Genomic DNA, 15,990 nt, shown 5'->3' with positions numbered 1-15,990 from the left:
AAAAGGTCAATGTTATCTGTAAAATGAAAAGGCAAAAGCCAAGTCATAATGAAAGAACATCAAAATAAGACATTTTAAAATAAAGCCTTTCCCCTCATGGGCCAATTTTTACCATCAGATACTGCAGATGAGAAGCCACCAGGAGAAAAAGCAGATCGCAGAGTTGAAAGCCCCAATCCTGTTAGACAGTGGGAGGGAGGATCCAGACGACCCAGTGCGCACAGGTGTGCCCAGGTGAACCTAACCCCCAGAGGACCCATCAGCTGAAAGCCCCTCCTGAGAGAGCCCAGGCAAGGTGAACAAAAGCACCAACTGGTCAATACACAGACTCCTAAGACTTATTATTAGAAATCTGAGGTGGTATTTTGATTTACAAACATGAAAGGAAAACAGAAAAAAGATGACTTGCCCAGTATAATACTCTCACTTCCTGCAGGAGCTGTGGTTTTAAACAGTCTCCATAATTTATTTTCCCTCCCTGCTATTTCTTAGAAAACTGCAGGGAATCTTTAGGAAATTGAGGAAAATTGTAATTGGACCTGGATTATTGCTTTGGCCCATAGATTTTATTTATCAGGTAAAGTTAATCCTCATTTTTAGATGCTCTGACACTTGTAGAAGAACAAAAAAACTAAAGGCAAAGTTTTTATTGGCACTGTGTTAATGTAGGCATGAATATATGTCAAATGAACTAAATAAGGTAACATGAAGGAGTGTTTTGCCAAATCCCTGGCACTAACATATATATTATTTCATTTTTTAGCTGCAGTCATATAGACTTGACCAAAAATGAGAATTTATTATATTCAGTGAAACCATGTGCATCTGGTTCTGTAAAGCTTATTACCAGAGGCACCATTAATCAAACATATCAAATTAATAGACAGATATTTGTTGAGTTCACACTGTGCATGAAGCTCTGTGTTGGGTGTTGTATCACATTTTCCAGCTGAAAAACCCAGTGTGGATGGCGTGCTTGAAACAGGCTCAGATTTCTGGAATGATGTGGATATTCCTCTTTGGTGGTAACCAGAACAGGGGACAAAGGAAGGCCCTGGATGAATTGCTGTGGACATCTGAAGGTATATGAACTATGTATGGGTCATCCATATATCAAATAAAATGTTCCTGTTGCATATGTTTTGCCCAGATATACATTTACAGTAACATCTATTTCAAATAGAAGTAAGGAAGGGATGCTACTTTTTATACTTTTTTACACTCTCCGGTTTGACTATTTCTTTATTGTGTACATACATTATTTTAATTGAAAAATATGAGTTTAGGAAACTACATGTGCTCAGAAGTTAGTATATTTAAGATGACATATTTCTATCTTTGTAATTGTTGTGTGAACATTTATTTATATTATTTAATGTACTTCACTCTTGCATTGGTCTGCTCAGGTGGCCATAACAAAATACCACAGAGTGGGAGGCTAGGACAGCAGAAATTTAGTCACTAACTGTTCTGCAGGTAGAAAGTTCCTGACCAGGGTTTTGACAGGTTTCATTTCTGCTGAGGCCTCTCTCTTTGGCTTGTGGATGGCCACCTTCTCCCTGTGTCCTCACGTGGTCTTTTTGTTGTGTGTGTACATCCTTGGTGTCTCTTCTTGCGTCCAAATTCCCATTTATAAGGACACTAGTTAGATTAGATGAGGACCCACCCAGATGACCTCATGTGACTCTGATTATCTCTCTAAAGGTTCTATGTCTAAATACAGTCCTATTCTGAAGTACGGAGAGTTAAAGCTTTAACATATGAATCTGGTGGGGGTGGGGGTGGGGGTGGGTGTCACAATTCAGCCCATAGCAGTTGTCATGATCCCATTTATAACATCAGAATACATCAATTCCTTTACATTATTGGTAAAGGGCATTTTATGTATTCCCCCTTACATTATTTGAACATTTTACACCTACCTTTTTGCTTACAACAGTAATTAATATTTAACATTTAATGCCTACTACTGTCAGGCTAACCCTATTTTATTTGCATTCCAGCATTTGGGCCACACAGCAACCATATGACCTAGATGCTGCTATTATTCACATTGTGCTGGCAAGAAAACTGAGATGTGGAGATGTTCGTGGGCTCACCAAGCTCGTGACTGGTAAGTGGAGAAAGCCCTCTGCCTGCGCAGGAGCTCTGTGAAACCCCTACAGCAGTTGTTAGGTAATTCATGGCCGGGGGCGGGGGGTGGGGGGCAAGTGGCAAGTTCCCTGACCAGATTTTAAAACTTCTATATGGCTGCTCCACTTATTCATTTTTACCTTCCTAGCATTTCAGTTCAGTGCCCGGCAAACAGTTGGTACTCCATACATACTGAGCAGATGCTGGTTAGTTCAGATCACTGTTATTTTCTTTTAAGAAATAAATAAATGATAGATGAGTATCTTTGTGATTTATTCAACTGAGCATCCCAAAGCTAGCCTCATGACATGGTGCCCATCAGTCAACACCCTGCCGAACTTCAAAGTTGAAAGCAGGGTGCTTCATACATGTGCGAATCCAGCCACATGAAGAGATTGAAGGGTTTGCTGAAGGCTGCCCATTTAACTGGTGACAGATAAAAAAACCACAAGAACTTTAGTCCATTTCTGGTCCCATTACTTTTTTTTTTTTTAAGATTTTATTATTTATTCATGAGAGACACAAAGAGAGAGAGAGAGGCAGAGACACAGGTAGAGGGAGATGGTCCCATTACTTTACTCTTAAATCTCACCACCCCATTTAGGAGTGCAATGACCTAGTAACATTTGTAGGGGAGAGAGAGAAACATATGCTCTGTGTTTTTTTATTTATTAAAGATTTTATTTATCCATGAAAGACAGAGAGATGCAAAGAGAGAGAGGCAGAGACACAAGCAGAGGGAGAAGCAGGCTCCATGCAGGGAGCCCGATGTGGGACTCGATCCCTGGTCTTCAGGATCATGCCCTGGGCCGAAGGTGTGCTAAACCGCTGAGCCAGCTGGGATGCCCTCTGTGTTCTTTTGAAAATACTTGTTAGAGGGCAGCCCGGGTGGCTCAGCGGTTTAGCGCCGCCTTCAGCCCAGGGCATGATCCTAGAGACCCAGGATCGAGTCCTGCGTTGGGCTCCCTGCATGGAGTCTGCCTCTCTCTCTTTAAAAAAAAAAAAAAAAAAAAAATACTTGTTAGATTTCTGCAAAAGAGAACCCCCATCTCCTTGCTTTTCCTTTAGTCAATCAGATATTTATTTAGTAACTCAGAGCCAGTTTAAAATGAATGGAACTTACAGCATCATTTTCAGAAGAGCCACAGCAGCATTTTAAAATTTATAATGAAAAAACAAAACAAAACCACAACCCACTTCTGTTGAGCGAACAGTCAAGGTGATACGTGTGTGCAAACTCAGGGGTCACAAGGGCACCTGTGCATTGCTGGTCGCTGCCCCGCATCGCCGACCGGTTGTGCTTCCTCGTTGCGGATGGTTCAGCCTTGGCTCGGAATGGAGAGCCCTGGAGTCTGGGCGAGCTCTCCATAGAATCCCAGTTCATTAGCGTCGCCTCCTTGGCCACCTGGAGACTGTGAGTGAGTGGGAAGCACTGACGCTTCATCAGAGCCCAGAACGATGAAATCCCAAGCACCTTGAGATGGTTCTTGGTTTTTCCACTTAGAAGTCAAATTTGATCATGTTATTCTTTTTGCTCCTTTTATTGTAGCCAATTCTGTGTTAACTTAATAGGCCTTCTCTGACTTTCCATCTTGTAAAAATAGGATACAGGTTGTTTACTGGCAATTTCTTAAACACTTTCCTTAAACAAACACAGAGGTGTTCCGCCTTGCTCTAAATTGGTGTTTTCTTTGTACACACCTGCTCATAACATACATATTTACTTCCTTTTATTTGGTTTTATGCTACACGTAAAACTGAGTGGTTCTGCCATTTATTTCATATATATTTTTCAAGGAATAGCTTTGTCTTTTTTCTTTAACCATTTAATTATTTGCTTATCTAGAGAGAGTAAGGCTGAATTATTTCAGGGGTAACCTGGGGAAATAAATCCCAGTTTGGAAAGAAGTTTAGGTGTCTCTGCTGAAGATTTTATAATTGATATTATTTTTGTTTCTATCAACCACTGTGGAAAGTAATAGAAATTTTAAATGAACGGGGTCCAAGCCTGATGCTCAATGGTTCAAGGGTAATTCTGTTTCAATTTAGATGCCTTAAGTTCAGTTCTGTATGTGATTGGACCCGCAAAAGGCAGAGACTCCACAAACTCATTACAATCAAATGGGACTTGAATTCTCTTGTCTAATGTCATAATAAGCAATTATGAGCATCTTCTCAGCATTCAAATAGGATAATAGTGAACCCCCAGAGAGACATTATATGCTGGCAGACTCTGGCTGATGGAATGCACATATGCTCAATGGACCCCTCAAGGCAGGATGGGTAGCTAGATGCCAGGGCAGATTGCCCTCACTATTTAGGGTAGACACTACCTTCAGTGATGACTTGTGTTTTGTACGCTGAGCAGTTATAATAATATGTGTGTTCATTCTGGAGAATTCTCTGTGGCAACAGAACAAACAGCCTTTCCCATCTATTTCCCATTTTCATGAGAGAATAGCAAGCGAACCTTGCCTTCTCACTTCACGTTTCTCTGATGGCCAAGGCTGCGAAAATACGAGTTGCTGCTGTGTGCTGCTATTTCATGTTAAGCTAAATGTCCTTTTGTCCACTCTGGGAAAGGTAGCAGATTTTGCATTAGCAGGGGGACTATTTGTAGAGATAATTGGATAAGTAAACACTTGCCGACCTGCAGCTCAGCATCGAGTAGTGCCTCATACTTATTGGACAATTTCCCTGCAAGCAAATGTTACTAAACTGTCATATTCTTTTCAGCCGGGTCCTCCCAGCAACACAAGATGGCCTCTTTTTTCACGAATTAAAAAGGAGGTTCAACCAGATGATTTCTAAGGGAGAATCCTGCTCAAAATGTATGATTCAGCGAAAAAAACGATAAGATGACATTTATACATGTTGTATTCTTTAAATTGGATATCTTTAGAAGAATGTACTTTCCATAAGGACCCAGGCTACGCAGTACAAGTAAAATAGAAATTTGGGCCAAATTAAATAACTCTAAAATGTGTATCAGCATTAAAACAATTTTTTAATGTGAAGAAAAACAAAAATGGGAATGGTTTGCAGAAATCATGGAGTTGTTTTCATATATCTCTAGTTTGCACCTTACCTACTTTCACAAACTATTTAAGGCCTATAGTACACATCAAAAATTAAACTATTAATAGACACTCCCAAGTGTGTAGAATAAGCCATAAAATTTAATATTTAAAGATATGATATCTATTTATTTTCCCACCAGCAAAACCAGTGTAGTTATTTTGTTTATCTTGATCAGATCACCCTGCTGCATGGTTGATATGATCCATGATGGTAGCATCCGTTTCTGAAATAGTCAGAAGCCTAATATGGCCATTCTATGCAAAGATGGTCAGAACCACACCTCAGCTGCATCCCAAATAGTCTCTTCGATGCATACAAATCATAAAAGGGTTCCTTTCTGTCTCTTTTTATCCATCAAAGTGGGTTATTTTAAGACTATCTTACCTGGTGATGGCTATTTTTAATTTTGCAGATGACAAATCTTACGCTCTGTTCCTCTCTAAATTAACAAAAAGAGTTGTCATTAAAGGGGCTGGCACCCACTTTTAACAAACAGAGTGACATTCTCCTGTTTATCAAAGTTACATGTAGGGATTTGCCTAGCACGTCAACAGAAAGGTAAATACAAATGCGTAAGCAGTCCCAAACACATCACATTGAAATTATTTTTGAGTTGAAAAAAAAATTGCTTGGCTTGACTTCCAAATTGGCAGAAACCTTCGCAGTAATATTTATTAACGCAATTAGGCTCAAGGATTGGGTGGAGGGATTAAAAACAAACTAATCAACAACAAACAATCAAGTAATGACAGGAGATTAGACATAGTTGAACAGTTGCCTGGAGTTCAAAAGGTCTTCTTATAACACATCGGTTTTTCATAATTCTGACTCCCTCTGTGTGGACTCCGACTCTCTGTTTCTATCTGATATCGAGCGCTGAGAAATAAGCACAAAACAATGCTCCCAAGTCCCACAAAGAGGGTTTTTTTTTTTTTTTTCTCCATGCTTTTAGCAACGTGACCTTAGGTATTGATTCATAGCCCGCCACAGCCCCCCAGAGCAAAAGGGAACATTTGATAATTAAGTCAGTATCTGCACTTTCTAAAATATTTTGTGCTGACTTACAACAAAGAGAGACCCTTTATTTTTCCTCTCAGACTCCCAGTGAATGCAGATGCAGGCTCTGACCTCTGACCTTTCTCCAAACTCTAGCTACAGCTGCTGTTTTTCCTTCTCTGGGCCTGTAGCTGCTGATAGACTGGTAAAATTCATTAAGTGGTGTGTGTATAATTTTCTTTTAAGCAAACATGAAACAATTTATACCCCAAGACTTACTTATAAAATATACCTTTATTGAGCTCAGAAAGAAAGTAAATTCTTTCATTGAGGCGCCTATCAGGGATTTGCCAGATAAGTACCAAGGCCGATTGACTAAAATAAGGCACAGAAAAATTATTTTGAAGAATTTTATATTAAACCTTGAGCTTTCCATTATAAAACTCTCAAGATTGTAAAGCAAATTAAGTCAGAAATCTCTTTTTTTTTATATTCCATTAGAGTCATTACTGAAATAGGGCCACAAAAGGTAATAGCAATAAAACCAAATACCTTGAGGTGTGTATGCAAATTATATGCTAATATATGATAATCTGAGTACCATGCTCAGTGGCCATAAAAAATACTAAATGCAGCTAATTAAAGGTAGGTAAGTTGCTGTGTTTTATACTTCACAGCAATACAAGAGAGGTAGTATATTATGATAATTATAGCATCACTTGCCTTGGGGAATACATCCAACATTTTAACAGGATTTCTTAATCTGGTATATTTGTCCATTTCACCGAATGTAATCACTTACTCTCTTTTCTACCCCAGGTTGTAGATCCATGAAGTTAGTGCAGAACTAAATAACACATTAAGTCTTTTGCCAGAAGGAAAGCAAACACTCTTCTCCCTAGAAATTTTGAAAGTGTCATGCCCACTTAACAAGACTCTTCTGAGGGCCCCCCACCAGGGTAGTGGGGTTCAGCAGTCAGCCACATTGAAAATCTGGGTAACCAGAGCCAAGAATTCTCAACATAACTGGGAAATGCAAAGAACTGCTTCTCCCAGAATGTAAGCTCAATATAGAGTATTCTTTCATATAGTGAACTTGAGTCATGGAATATATGTTTCCATTTTTAATCCTAAGAAATTCAAAGAAAATGAAAACTAAAAATTGCAGTGAGATTTATAAGAGAGCATAAAGTTGATGTGAGATCTACCTGCCAAAAAATACCTGGTTTTCTATAATCTAACTAAAAAGTTACGTATGTATATTTAATTTTGGTAGTAATTTAAGCTCTAAAATGCTTTTGCTCCAAAATACAAAGCATATACTGTACCAGGCTGAAAATTACCTAAGGTAGGCAAAAAATTCACTTGAAATAAATTTACCAACTTGTGATGTTTATGTTGTTATTTTCTGGGCTTTTGGGTGGAGATTGAAGTGTTCTGCAATAAGATGAATTGGTAATTTATGAATTCATCATATATCATGTATCAGTATTTCAAATAAAATGAACTGCAGAAAAACAAAAAACAAAAGACCTACCCAAACCAACCTACCAAAAACCCCAGTGATATGGTTAGCATGTGAGTTAGTGGGTCTTAAATTTTGGAAGGTATTAGAATCACATGGAGAATTTGTTAAACCTGAGTACCAGACCCAGTCCCAGAACTTATTTTGAAATAGATCTGAGGTGGGGCTTGGTAATTTTGTCATTGGTATGTTTCTGGGTGATACTGCTGGTCCAGGGCCCACACTTTGAGAACCAATACTGCAGGCTAAGGAAGGCTAGTTGTGTAGCTTGCACCAGTTAAAAGTGTGCATTAGATTGCTTTGAAGACCTTTCAGGCCATTCCAGCAATGAACACAAGAGTCCTTGCTCAGGTGGAGGTCATGCTAATTCACCAGTGTATGGAGTCATTTTATCTCCAGCCATATTCAGGGTCTTGTGACCCAAGATTTGTGAATTACTTGAATTTTTTTATTACCCTGACTTGTTTGATGATAGTTCTATTTGTCGGGACTCTTTTCATTGCAAGAGTCATAAACCCAATTTAAAATAATTTAAGAAAAATAGGAGATTTGATTACCAGACCATGGCTGGTCACAAAATTCAGGCTACAGAGGGTTAGGAGAAGAGCCATACTTGGACCTCAGAGCCCAGGAAGACTGAGGGTCTCAGGCTAGTGCCTAGACACATTCAGCAGTTTCCATTTCTTATTGATTGTCTTTGTTTTTACAGATTATTTTTCTCTGTGTAGCAGAGAATAAAGCTGAGAGCACAAACAGCATCATATTCCCAGAATTACCACTGCTTTCCTCCTTTCTTCTGGAATACCAGTGGACTGACTCTGCCATCCTGGTCTCAAGTCCCAGTGAGTACATAATGACAGCAGAGAGACAAGTAATACATGTATTTAAAGCTCTGCCAGTTTCACTTCAATTAGGTGAAAAAGTTCAGCTTGAGGAGATGGTGGCTTTTTGTTTTAAGGTGAGTATATTTTCTTAAGAAACACTCACCGACAAAAAGACATCAAATTTTAATCCATAATGGTTCGCCACTCTCCACCATGGTAGGGGATCCAGGTAACCACTAATTGCTGTGGTACTTTGAGGTAGACACACAATCAGGAACATCTGAGAAAGCCTCCTGGTTTTCCCCTGAAGGGATGGGGCCTGGAGGAGCAGTAATGCCTTTGGGGGGCTATGTCTTCTTTAGGACAAATGTTAGAGTATTCTTTGAAATATGAGATGATCCCCAACTCTACATTTGGAATGGATTGTGCCTACTGAGCTGAGATTTAGAGGACAGGCATTCACCTTGAACCTGTCTCAAACCATCTCTGTGGCAAGTGCTACTTGTATTAGTTTCCTTTGGCCGCTGTAACAAATTAACCCAAACCTCCTGTCTTCCAACAACATGAACTTCTTATCTTAGAAGCCCAACACAGGTCTCACTGGGAAACATCAATGTGTTACAGGGCTGTGCTCCTCTGTAGAGGCTGCAAAGGATAACTCTTGTCCTTGTCTTTTCCAGCTTCTGGAATCCACTTAGATGCCTGTACTTTGTCCCTTTCTTCTATCTTCCAGGACAGCAAGAGCAGGCTGAGGCCCCCCAGATGCATCACTCTGACCTTCTCTTCAGCTTCTGTCTTCCACTTTAGGCCTCTCGTGATTACTTTGGGCACACCAGATAACTCAGAAAAATCTTCCTTTTAGCAAACTTAATTCCTCTTTGCCACATAAGGACAACATATTCACAGGTTCTGGGGATTAGGACATGGATATCTTTGGAGGAAGAGAGCATTTTGCTGCCTACCACATTGGCATATGTGTATGGGGAGTAGATTCAGATAAGATTGAGCCATGATCCTACCTTCAGTGATTATATGGCCAATACCAAGAGATAAAAGTGCAAACAAATCCTTATCATACAGTGTAATAAGCAGTATAATAGAGGAATCTGCAAAGCCCATGGATAGAATAGCAAATTCGGTTTTGTTAGATCATAAAACATTTTAAGAGAGATGAGGGAATTTGCTTAAGTTTTGAAGAATGGGAAGAAAAGCTCTGCAGAGATACCAGATAAGTGGAGATTCAAGATAAATATAAAAGTTCAAGGTATAGGACAGGAGTAAGGGATGCTGTGCAGTTGCAATGATGAGTAGAAGCAAGTGCTTAACTATGCTAAGACCTTGAATTTCATCCTGTGTGCAATGTGGAATCACTTATGGATTCTGAGGCATTGTCTGTGGCATTGCATCACTATAGCTATCATATCCAATATGTGCATTAAGTAGATTTTTTATATTGACAGTGTTGAGGAGAATTTATCGAGGAATTCACCCTCGATTGAGGAATTGTTGAGGAATTGGACACATCCCTAAAGAGATGATTGCAATATTCCAGGAAAGTGGATATTATAGGCATTTGGTGAATTCAGTGGTCAAGATGATGGGGAGAGAGATGGTTGGAGAAAAATGCCAAAGGATGGCTGAAGGATTTGCTGAGGGTTGAATGCAGAAAATCAGGGGAAAAGGAGTCAAGGAATCACTCCTGGTCTCTGCTTGGGGCAGCTGGTTAGATTGTGACACCATTAGCCAAGATAAAATGATAAGCAATGATGGAGAAAAAAATAATTGTTTCCACTTTGAGTGTATTGACCTAAGTGTGGGAAGATGTTGAAGATCCATCTTTACAGCAATTAAAGTGAAAAAATCTGGGATATTTGGTTGATTTTTAGGTTTAAAATAAATCCTCCAAATTGTGATCTTAGCTCAGTTAGATGAAGAGGTTCTTTGAGTGAGATGGTGTATATAGACGGGACTAGTGGCCAAGGATGGAGAAGGAGACATGGCACAGAACACTGGAGATAATATCAAGAAGGAAAAACCCAATGAATGTTCAAAAATGTTAAGAGTAACTAAAAGCACTCTGTAATGTATATTTAAAGCAGAGAGAATGTAAGCAAAAGGCATGTGATATATTAACAAATGACACTACAAGAGCAGAGTTTTACAATGATTTTCTTGGTCTTCCCAAAAGAATCATCTTCAACTTGAAAACAGGTATATGGATCCAAAGAAAGGTAAGAGAGAAACTTAAAGAATATCTTTTTGCCTGAACTGAATTCCTGTCTCCAGGCTGAGATTATTCCAGAAGAGCAAATTAATTTCCAGATGCTGTCAAAGAGCCATTACTCATAATCTCTGAGGAGTTATGAAGAACTGGTGAAGTGCCAAAAGCTCAGCACTCAAATAGTAAGGGCATGTGATTAGGGGAGTTTCCTGACAAATTCTACAATAGCTACTCTGACAAGTTGTGTTTAGAGAACAGTCACTCACATGAAGGGGTTAACGGAAATGCAAGAGTGGGAAGTCATTTCAACTGTATTTCATTTATATCTTAATTCGAGGGCACACAAAGTTTGGAGAAAGCTGATTCATTGGGACAAGATCAAAATAGAATGATATTTTCCTTCTGGAATAATGACCCACACAAGGTACAATATAGAGGAACAGATGTAAAGTCTTGAGTTTAGGTTTAAGAAACCAATCAAACAAGGCAAATGGGAAGATGTTGAAGATCTAGCTTTGCAGTAGTTAAAGTGACAAGATTTGCGTATTTGGTTGATTTTATGTTTAATACCCCAGGGACACCTGGCTGGCTCAGTCAGTAGAAAGTGTGAATCTTGATCTTGGGGTCATAGATTTGAGCCCCAGATTGGGTGTAGAGTTTACTCAAAAATAAAATCTTTATAAAAAAAAAAGAAAAAAGAAATACCCAGAGATGTAAGTTGGCAAGGAATAGCTTTATCCTCACTGGCAAACATATCATTTTTAGCATTGGGTTGTCTTTGGGTACTCTATTTTAAAGGGACAAAGACTAAAAGAAAGGAAGCCCTTAGGACCTGGAAATTATGCCAAATGAGTAAAAGTTGAAGGAGCTAATTACAATGTTTAGGCCAGAGAAGACATGTTATAGCTTCAAATATTTGAAGAAATGATGAGATTAGGCTTCTAATTTTCTTTAGCTTGAGAAGCTGAAATTAGTGCAATGAGGTACGATTAAACTCAATATTGAAATAACTTTTAAAAATTAGATCTTCTAAATTTCATCTAATACCCAGTCCATACAAAAAAAAATTAATTAAAAACCTGAGATCTAAAAAAAAAGGATTGAGCTGCCTGTTGAGAAATATGGTTCTTCTCCATAGCAATCCTCAGACACAGACTAAATGACCACTTGTCAGGGATGTCGGAAAAGAAATTCCAGCATCTGGTGTGAGTTTGAAATGTGTCAGTTTTTTCCTGTCTTTTTAACTATGAAGATTCCTTTTAATTAAAAAAAAAAAAAAAAAAATTCAATGGGTCTTCATATACTAATACTCCTATCTGTTACATGAGAAAGTATATACAGTAACATAAAAACATTTATTTGGGTCCAGAACTAGAGTCATATAAATATATATTGAAACGGCTCAAAAGTATCTTTACATTTTGCAAAAATTAAATTCTCAAAGTATACTTATTCCACAGACAATGCCTACTGCTCCTTTGGATTCATGGCTCCCATGAATAGTCATGAATCCCATTTCCTGTCTTCTCATGGTTTGCATGGTTCAGACTGGGATGGAAAAAGATAAGAAATATATGATTCAATAGGTCTGGTTAGGGCCTGAGAATCTGCATTTTTAACAGATGTAGAGAGAATGTTGATGCTGCCAGTTTGCAGATCACATTTTGAGTAGTAGCAGTAAAGCATCTCCCAGGTTCAAGTTTGTCTTAGGAGTTTTACAGTTTATCCAAATCCAAACTCAATACTGTCCCCTGTGGATTTATTTACTTATTTATTCATAAGAGACACAGAGAAAGAGGCAGAGACACAGGAAGTGGGAGAAGCAGGCTCCCCGAAGGGAGTCTGATGCGGGGACTTGATCCTGGAACTCTGGGATCACGCCCTGAGCCACAGGGAGCCGCTCAAGGGCTCAACCGCTGAGCCACCCAGGCGTCCCCCTTGTGGATAATTTAAAGCATAGTTCCCTGGCTTACTCTGAATCCCAGCTTTTCCATTTACGAAAGCAGAGTGATCTTGAGGAAATTCATTAAGACTTCTGACTCCTTTGTGAGGTTGTTATATAAGATTAAATGAAATAATGTGTATAAAGTGTTCAGCATAGTACCTGATAAATAGCATTCATTCTATGTTTATGGTTACTGATTTTTTTTAATGACAGTGAACATAAAGGTGATAATGAAAAATTAAGTGGAATGAGAAGACAGGCATTTCTTCTCCAATGCTGTGTGTGTTCCTAAAAAAAAATGCACATTAAAAATAATAGGCTCGAGAGAAACAGACCAGTCCAATGCATTTTTTAAAAAGAATCAGAGTACTAAGAAGGAAGGAAGGAAGGAAGGAAGGAAGGAAGGAAGGAAGGAAGAAAAAGAGTTTATATCTGGGAATTAATTCAGATGGCCCAGGCAGATGGCTCAGCATTGCTGAAAATTGCCTCCATGGATGTTAAAAATAAGCAAAAGAGAGTACAAAATCGATACCGGCAACACTTTCCTTGGAGCAGTGTTGGTGGGTGAAGGGAGTCTGGGGTGGTAAGGCTGCCATTAGGAAAGGTGAGGGGGTTGGTGGTACCAGGTGGCCCTAGGGAAGAGTCCTAGGAGGCCCGCCCTGCCCCTGAAATCCCTTCAAGTACAGTAGAGGCTCCTGCTGAGATGGCAACAGCTGAGCTGAATTTTTTTCCCCTTTCCTCTTGAAAATTATAATTCTATTTTGCACCCATCCTTGCTGGGAGGGGGGGGTGGGGAGGGCAGGGATCACATCTTAGCCAAACTGACTCCCGTAATGTCCCTGACGTAATTCCAATGACAATGCCGCATTTCAGAACTGGTTGCTAATTTTGGTGACCAAGATCTGCATGGCAGCAGCACAGAATGTACTGGAGTTTCCATTTTAAAGTCTAAAGAAATAACCATTTCTTTTTAATCTACTGGAAGGCACAGAGAAGGAGCAGTACCCCTAACCTTCCCTGATTCTCTAACACCCAGGTGTAGACACCTCCCCAGGTGGAGCCAATGCAGGCGAATAGAGGCCCGGCAGGGGGTGGAGCAGGGGCCCACCCTGGGCTGCTCCCATCGCCCGGGAGGACAATGCTCAGTTCTGAAGCATTTTTCTTCCTAGTTCAAGCCAGCCCTATATGCCCTCTCCACATGCCACCCCGCCTCGCAGCAGCGACGTAAACTGGGTAAGCGAGCACTTTCAAAGGGAGCCGAGAGGATCAGGTGCGACTTTCGGGTTGGCAAACTCATTTCTTTGGGGAAGGAAGGGATTTAAAAAATATTTCAGAAAGACTGCAGCTCTCAGCCCAGAATCGGGGCTCACTACAGGCTTTCTGGCTTTTCCCTGATGTGTCTTGGAGCAGCAGCCTGCAGCCAGGCATGAGGAAGATTTTTCCTTTGCTTGTTTTTTTCTAAACAGTTTTGAAAAGCTCCTGTGAACCCGGACCGGGGCTTTGATCCGGTGAACTTAGGGGCATTGCGGCAAAGGACTCCAGCTCCAGCCACTTTGCAAATTCTCATTTACATTCAAATAGCCCATAATCTTAATGGGCAGGAGATAGATGGAGAGCGAGGAAGGCACAGGGAGCTGCCTGTCAGGTGTCCCTAAGGCCCTCAGATCAAAGGGAGCCATGTAGGCAGCAGGGAAAGGGTGGAAAATTCCTGAAGCAACTAGCAGAATGCCTGATGTGTGCCATAGCCCTTCCGGACCAGGGCTTCTGACCCACACGTGGTGCACAAACCCGCCACATGTTTATGGGGGTCTCCCCAAACCGTGCAAATCCGAACAAAGTAGCTATACATTTCTAAATAGCACGGCTGTCTTGTAAGATGTCTGAAAATTTTTAAGGCCTATTTTTGGTTCAAAATAGAAATGAAAGGCTTGACGTGGTGAGCAGTGCGTGCAGGAGGAAGCATCCTTTGCTTGGGTTCATTTCGTGGGCATTCCTAAAATCCATGGTCAGGTTTTTCTTTCTTTCCTGCCTCTCACCCCATTGCCTCCTCTAAATTCATGCTCAACCCCCACCCCATCCTTGGTGATTTGAGGAATTTATCTATTTTAGTGATATAGGAAGATATTTTTAACTTACACATATTGGCAGCAGATTCCCATTGTTTCACGGAGCTGCACAGGACATAAGAAACCCTTTTTCTGCTTTTCACTTTTGACCCTAGGGAAACAGCCCATCTCCCATTTGCTCTATGGTACAATTTGGGAACTCCTGCTTTGAGACTGAGCTCTCCCCGCCGTGTGCTTGCCCCCACCCCCATCCACTCTCCTCTGCATTTGGTGACTTTTGGGAAGTCTGTGTTTGCAGTATTAAGGCTTCTCAGCTAACTTCTCAGCTGTTCTCTGGCCCTAGAACTCTGCTCTTTGCTGGGGTCATTGGTCTATCCTTTGAGACAAGAGGGAGGCTCATTCCCTCAAGTACCCTCAGGCTCCACATTTGGGAGACTAAGATCGGATATGTTTTCTCACAAATCTGATTTCTCCAGAAGAGTTGACAGGGCACAAACTAAACAATGAGTTAATTTCATCATTGATCTTCAGGATACACCTGGGACACGTTATGCTTTTCTAAGTTACAAATCATTTCACCCAAGATCCATATCTAAAGAAATACATATATATGGTGCAGAGCCAGTGGGTAAAGATGATTCTACAAACTATCATTTCCTCAAACTTTTGTTTGCTTCCTATCTCCATTCCCTTTGCCTAAGATGACCTTATTCCTCATCACTAATTACCTCTCAATTAGTTCTTCTGCTGTCAGGCCTAGGCCTTTCGCCTTTCACATTGCCACCAGAGGATAATGTCAAAAATGTCGGAATGCAAGACTGGTAAAGTCTCTCTCTTGCTCTGGCGTTTCAAACATTTCACTTCCTACCAGGCAATTATGTCCGCAGTTTCTCAAATAAAAACAAACAAAACCAACAGGGAATCCGAGAGAAACTTTAGCAAATGAATAAATGGTGGAACACATATTTAAAAATCAACATAGTGGAAACCCCTCTTGGAGACTCCACCATATGCATTCATAATTCAGAGCAGTAATGGTTCTGAAGATGGCTACAGTAAGGAAAGGTGTTCAATCCAGAATTTTAACAAGTTCAGTCTTGGAATTCCTTTTCAGGTTTTACCTACTAAGTATCTACAGTACCTGTTTCCACAGAGACACAAAGGGAATGTTTTCTGGGGTGAAAACCAAGCTGTTTAAC

The 15,990-nt window shown here is 40.1% G+C and overlaps 1 long non-coding RNA gene across 1 annotated transcript in view; it reads left to right on the top strand.

The window, feature by feature from the left end:
• The first annotated feature begins 810 nt into the window (after window positions 1–810).
• LOC140626099 (uncharacterized) overlaps window positions 811–15,990 on the top strand; it is a 31,926-nt gene continuing 16,746 nt past the window's right edge. The window contains exons 1-3 of the long non-coding RNA XR_012025316.1: window positions 811–1,082; window positions 2,004–2,113; window positions 8,445–8,577. This is a non-coding gene — a long non-coding RNA (uncharacterized lncRNA). The remainder of the gene's footprint in view (window positions 1,083–2,003; window positions 2,114–8,444; window positions 8,578–15,990) is intronic.

Source organism: Canis lupus, chromosome 37 (genome assembly GCF_048164855.1).
Source record: "Canis lupus baileyi chromosome 37, mCanLup2.hap1, whole genome shotgun sequence".
NCBI lineage: Eukaryota > Metazoa > Chordata > Mammalia > Carnivora > Canidae > Canis > Canis lupus.
This window is presented reverse-complemented; position numbering and strand designations above follow the sequence as displayed.